This window comes from Triplophysa rosa, linkage group LG14 (genome assembly GCF_024868665.1).
Source record: "Triplophysa rosa linkage group LG14, Trosa_1v2, whole genome shotgun sequence".
In the NCBI taxonomy this organism is placed as follows: domain Eukaryota; kingdom Metazoa; phylum Chordata; class Actinopteri; order Cypriniformes; family Nemacheilidae; genus Triplophysa; species Triplophysa rosa.
The window spans coordinates 2016558-2023354 of NC_079903.1; the positions used below are offsets into that span (position 1 = coordinate 2016558).

The following is a 6797-nucleotide window of genomic DNA, read 5'->3' on the forward strand; positions in this document are numbered from 1 at the left end:
CAGGATGTATCCACGAAGGCTGCCTCAGCGTGCCGGAGACCCAAACACCTGAGACAGACATCGTGTCCATCCCCTTCCTCAATGAGCGCGTCGCACCCAAGAGAACAGCGGGACATGCCACGCTTGAGAAATTTGCTCTTTTAGAAAAAAAGAATTGCTCAGACACTTCCGGAACTGCCGAGACGCCCAGGGGAAAGTCGCTGCAGGAAGGGACCGTCCGCTGCACCACGTCGTAGATTTCCAGCAGGATAGGATCAGCGAAGATCTGGAGACGCTCATCAGATGCTTAGGCTCTGAAGAACAAAATGTGAATGAATGAGCACGCCGGCTTCCCTCTTATACCCGGACATCTGGGGAGGAACCCGGCATACAAATTTCATTCGCCAATTTTCATTGGCCTTTTCTAAATACTCAGAAGATGATAGGTTCTCAAGACAAACCCCATTCTGTCGGTTCGACACAACGTCGAGAGACCGACAGAAAGGGAACCAGGATTCATCTGTGAAGAGAACACCTCTCCAAAGTGCCAAACGCCATCGAATGTGAGCATTTGCCCACTCAAGTCAGTTACAACGACGAACTGCAGTCAGGTCGAGACCCCGATGAGGACGAAGAGCATGCAGATGAGCTTCCCTGAGATGGTTTCTGACAGTTTGTGCAGAAATTCTTTGGTTATGTAAACTGATTGTTGCAGCAGCTGTCTGGGTGGCTGGTCTCAGATGATCTTGGAGGTGAAGATGCTGGATGTAGAGGTCCTGGGCTGGTGTGGTTACACTTGGTCTGCAGTTGTGAGGCCGGTTGGATGTACTGCCAAATTCTCTGAAACGCCTTTGGAGACAGCTTATGGTAGAGAAATGAACATTCAATTCACAGGCAACAGCTCTGGTGGACATTCCTGCAGTCAGCATGCCAATTGCACGCTCCCTCTGTCATGAAATGGCAGGGAGAACCCAGATGCAGACAGCAAATAAGGGTTTAACAAAGAATATTTATTAAGAACAAAACAAAAACCCACAATTGGGGAACAAACACTATAAACAAGAAACTCCTTCCAAAAGGGGAAAAAAAACTTCCCTCAGGGGGGCAAAACGGTAACTAAAACAATAACAAAAAATAATAATAATAACAACAAAATAAGCAAACAAAACTCACACTAACCGGATAATGCAGGACAAGGCAAGGTAGGAACATGAGAAATGCAAAGACATGACCGTCGAACAGAGTACAAGGAACAATGTACCGACACGGGACAGGAAAAACAGGGGCTTTAAATAGGGGAATACAAATGAGGTATGATAACACAGGGAGGGTGACGTGCAGGTGACGGATCATACACTAAGGGGAAGCTAACGAGGGAACGAGAGGGCGTGGCTTAGAGAAGAGACACCGGAGAGAAAGTATATTATGTCGTGACAGACAATAATATGCTTCTCTCCACACATAACAAGACGTTCTGCCATGGTTCTGCCACGAGACCAAGAAATACGTGACACGAGAGGCAGAACTATGACACCCTCAAAACTTGCGACATCTATGGCATTGTGCTATGTGATAAAACTGCTAATTTTAGAGTGGCCTTTTATTGTGGCCAGCCTAAGGCACACCTGTGCAATAATCATGCTGTCTAATCAGCATCTTGATATGCCACACCTGTGAGGTGGATGGATTATCTCGGTAAAGGAGAAGTGCTCACTAACACAGATTTAGACAGATTTGTGAACAACATTTGAGAGAAATAGGCCTTTTGTGTACATAAAAAAGTCTTAGATCTTTGAGTTCAGCTCATGAAAAATGGTGGCAAAAACAAAAGTGTTGCGTCTATAATTTTGTTCAGTGTACTTAAGTCATTGATGCTTTTATATGCTTACAATCAACAAATGCCTTATAGCATTGTAAATAATGCATTTTGTAACTTTTACTTGAATAGATTTGGAATATATTGGTTTTCATTTTATATCTGTTCCTTTGCTGTAACTTTTGACCTACTGTATATTGCTTTAGTAGAAGCAGTAATGTGAGCATTGTTTGATAATTCAGTCTGTTCTCTCCCCTCACATGAATACATTGAAATTAAAATTCTCATTTAGGATTTACTATCCCTTTTGTCATTTAAAACCTGTTTGACTTTTTTTCTCCGTGGAACACAAATGAAAATATTTTGAAAAATGTTGTTAACTGGACCCCATTCACTTGCAATGGTTTAGAGTCCGTAGAATAGGATGGGGTCAAGTGCTGTTCGGTTACCAACTTTGTTCAAAATATGTTCTTATTAGTTCACGTCATAAAGTCATAAAGGTTTAAAATTACAAGAGGGTGAGGAAATAATGACAGAATTTTAAATTTTGGGTTAACTATCACTTTAAATGTGTGACATTGTCATATAAGGCAGATAGCTCAGTGGGTAGAGCATGGCGCTAGCAATGCCAAGGTTATGGGTTCTATCCCAGGGATTGCACATACTCTGATACAAATGTATAGTATAGTATAATGCAATGTAAGTTGCTTTGGATAAAAGTGTTTGCCAAAAGCATAAAAGTAAAAAAAAGTAGTTTTACCACTTTATAAATGGTCTTTGGAAATAGAAAGGAGCCAGTATAAAGGAGGCAGCAACTGGAATGTGGAGTTATAGCTCTTTCACAATGAATACGAAAAAGCGAAATGAGACGCAACGTGAAACGCAATGACGTGCAGAAAAACGTTCACACCACAAGCGAACATTCATGCTCTGAAAAAGCAAAGACATTTTCTTTCACATTTGTCCAGCAAATAAACAGGCTATGCAATGAGATTTGAACTTTAGATAATTTGCCTGAAGCCGTTGCAGTTGCAAAAAATGGATGACACGGCGGCACTAAAACTGACTGACCACAAAACTCTCCAGCAGTAAACACACTGAAGAGTCCAACCGTCTCTATTATGGAGATTATTGTATACATACTGCTATATTTACTTTCTTTATTAGGGGTCAAGCCGGGCTAGGATCCCTAATGTATCCGTTAGTTCCCTTTCTGTCGGTCTCCTGACGTTGTGTCGAACGGACAGATGGGGTTCGTCTTGAGAACCTATCAACTTCCGACTAGTTTAGAAAAGGCCAATGAAATTGGCAAATGAAATTTGCATGCCGGACTCCTCCCCCGGATATCCAGGTATAAAAGGGAGATGGCGTGCTGCATTCATTCACCTTTTGTTCTTCGGAGCCTTCGTTTGTATGATCGACTTCGAGACTTCAAAACTCTACGCTGAATTACTGCTGGAATCTCTCGACGTGGTGCAGCGGACTGTCCCTTCCTGCAGTGACTTCCCCTGGGCGTCTCGGCGGTTCCAACCAGGACATAGGAAAGCAAATTGTCCCTTACAGAAGGTCACTAATATTCGTCTTTGTTATGTGCCAAGACCGTTAAAGGCGTTAAATGAGGCAGATTTGAACACTGATACTGTCATTGATGTGAAGAATGGAAACAAGGTCTTTAAAGCTTTGGTTGATTCAGGTTCAAGCCAGACTTTAGTAAGAAGTGAATGCCTGGATGTGCTAAATACACGTGTACATGGTAAATTGAGTTTGTTGTATTCATGGTGATGAAAGAGAATATCTTGAGACTGATTCGGTAATTGAAATTGAAAGACAGGCTTACCATCTATCAGTTGGGGTATTGGAGCAGTCACCCTATCCAGTTGTGGTCAGTAAACAGTGTTTTGGAGATTTACCATTTGTTGTGAGTTTCAAACCAAAAAAATCAAGACGGCAGAGACATCAGGAAAATTTGGAGGGAACTAAATTGATTGAGAAGTTACCTGACCCTCAAGTGAGTGAAATTGAGGATATTCCTCATGATATTGTTGAATTGCAAATACAAGACAAATCACTCAAACCTTTGTTTGAAAAAGTCAATAGAGAGCGTGCTATATCAGCAATGTCACAGAAAGATAATTTTGTGATTAAGGATGATAGACTGTACTTACAAGGTCCTGAGGGAGAGATTGGTGGTTCCTGAGCCTATGAGATTAAAGGTCTTACAGCGGGGTCATTCAGTCCCTTGGGCAGGACATTTGGGACAGCATAAAACCTTTGAGAAAATTGCTGCTAGATTTTATTGGCCCAGGCTCTATACGGATGTAATAGATTCTGTAAATCTTGTTCAGAGTGTCAACTGGTACGTCCAGGTAGAAAGGGAGACAGGGCACCCTTAGTGAATCTCCCGATTATTGACATTCCCTTTGAACGTATTGCTATGGATATTGTCGACCCCCTGGATAGGAGTAGATCTGGAAACTGGTACATTTTGGTTGTTTCAGATTATGCTACCAGATACCCGGAATCTTTTCCTCTCAGAAACATAAAAACAAGACAAATTGTGAATTCTCTTGTACAGCTCTTTTCAAGAGTTGGGTTTCCTAGGAAAATAATTACGGACAGGGAAGTAACTTTACATCTCGACAAATGAAACATTATTATTGTAGCGCCCGCTCTGGTCTCAGGTGTACGAACCTACTTCGAACAAAGGGCGTTAGATCCCAGATTATTTTACTTGTGTCTCTCGACGTCATTTCATGATTAAAATAGGATGATCCCTTAACTGTACACTGGTTCTCGGCTCTTTCCTTAAGACAGTGCTATTTGAACATTAGAAATGACCAGTAAATGTTAGAACTTGTTATTCAACTAATACACGTGAAACCGTTATACAGGTGACATAACACAATGTATTTATTAACAGAATAGAGAAACACAAAAGGAAATTGTAGCAATAAAGTAATTAAATAAATTCACTGAAAAGGAATAAAGTCAGTTCACTTAAAGCTTGAATAAAGGGATATCGCACACTATGGCTGTTGTTTGAGTCTTGTTCACCTCGAATATAAACCCAAAAAATGAGCTTTGAACTCTAGACACTCACTTACTCCCATAAGCACAAACAAATATATTACAGTAACGTTCACCCAAACCAAACGTAATACCGTATGCACAAACCTTTATTATTACGACACAGAAAAATGTGAAATCTGTAATTCAAATAAGAACACGTTGTAATAACAGACTATGGTTTCACACTGAACACCAATATAGCATGTAAACAGTTAAAGCATCCATCAAATGAAACAACCAGTTTGTGGGCCCACAACACACACACACACGCAGTCCACAAACCCCCCCCCCCGTTAGATACCGTCCTCCTTGCTAACGCAACAGGTATCCTCAGATAAAGTCCTCGGTGAGCCGCATGAACGGTCTGAATCACGCGCAATAGTGCTCACGTGCTGAAAACAACAGTTCGTCCGCTCACGTCTTGTTGGCTTTTCTTGTGCAGTCGTTTTGACTTTACAGAAAGACAGGAACATACGGTTTACCACTTGCTCAACACACTTATACTGCAATTCGGGAGAAAACAAAGAAACGCCTGCAAAAACGGGCTCACAACGATACCATCGCCCCTCTCATCTTCTCCGCCATTACGGTCACTGAACAAAAAGGGACTCAATAGCAGGAAGCCATTTAAGTCAGTTTATTAGTCACAACAGAGCAAAAGTATCCGAAACAAAAAATGCCAGGGAACTCCAGGTACACAGCAGAAACAAAAATAAATCCAATAATGGAAAACAGAGCCTGAGCTAGGAGCCGCAAAGTGGTGGGTGAGAGGTAAATAGCCAAACGAACAAAAATCCTGAAAGCTCGCTCTCAGTACAGCCTCACCGAAAAAAAGATGCGGAGCTCAGGAGTTAGATGGTGAATCCTGGAATCTATAGCAAAGAAAAGAAACAAAGGTGAACAAATATTCCATGGGAAATGGCTCATACAAAAAAAAACATCGTCGCACTGAATGAACGAAACAGAGAGGCAGAAATAGGCATACCAGAACGAGTAACAGGTGATGGCAATCATCCGTGACGTAATCCTAAAGGTACAACGAGAATCAGGTGAGGTTAGAGTAATTTAAAAATTTGAGACACGTGTGAAATTTGAGAACGTGGTGCTCAGAAAATAACCCCCCCCAAAAAAAGTAAAACACCAAGACAGACTATAACAAGTACAGCCTCACCGAACACAAGATGCGGAGCTCAGGAGTTAGATGGTGAATCCTGGATGTATAGCAAAGAAAAGAAACAAAGGAGAACAAATATTCCATGAGAAATGGCTCATACAAAAAAACGTTGTAGCACTGAATGAACGAAACAGAGAGGCAGAAATAGGCAAACCAGAACGAGTAACAGGTGATGGCAATCATCAGTGACATAATCCTAAAGGTACAACGAGAATCAGGTGAGAGTAGAGTAATTAAAAAATTTGACACACCTGTGAAATATGAGAACGTGGCGCTCAGAAAATAAAAACCAAAAAAGTAAAACACCAAGACAGACTATAACAATTACTTCCTCCTTTTCCTTTAGACCAATCACAGCGCCTAGCTTACCTGAGGCAGGACTTAACCCTCATTTAACCAATAACATTGCTCAAACTTGCGGATACAAAAGAAAGTATACATTCAACATTGCAAATTCGTGAAAATGAAACTTTTAACCCAATATAAACAAACATATTAAACATGCATTTAACTGAATCAAAACCAGGAAGAAACTCGACACTGGGTTACACTCTTCCCCTTCTGAAACTCTCATGTCCCCATGAGTATACTCAATTTAAAAATGGATAATAACTCTATTTTCAGAGTCCACACATATCCTGACACGCAAAGGGGGATAATGACTAGAATGGCAAAGTTCAATCTTTGAGGAATGTGGTAAGTGAATGACTATCCCTCTATGTACAACGGTGATTTCACTTGGTTGACCTAGCTCATCAT

At 41.1% G+C, this 6797-nt stretch overlaps 1 long non-coding RNA gene across 1 annotated transcript; it reads right to left on the reverse strand.

Moving 5' to 3' along the window:
- Positions 1 to 4783: 4783 nt before the first annotated feature.
- Positions 4784 to 6322, reverse strand: LOC130564360 (uncharacterized). Its single transcript, XR_008964244.1, has 4 exons — positions 6290 to 6322; positions 6036 to 6075; positions 5850 to 5891; positions 4784 to 5736 (listed from the first exon to the last, which is right to left on the reverse strand). It is a non-coding gene; the product is annotated as an uncharacterized LOC130564360 (long non-coding RNA).
- Positions 6323 to 6797: the final 475 nt, after the last annotated feature.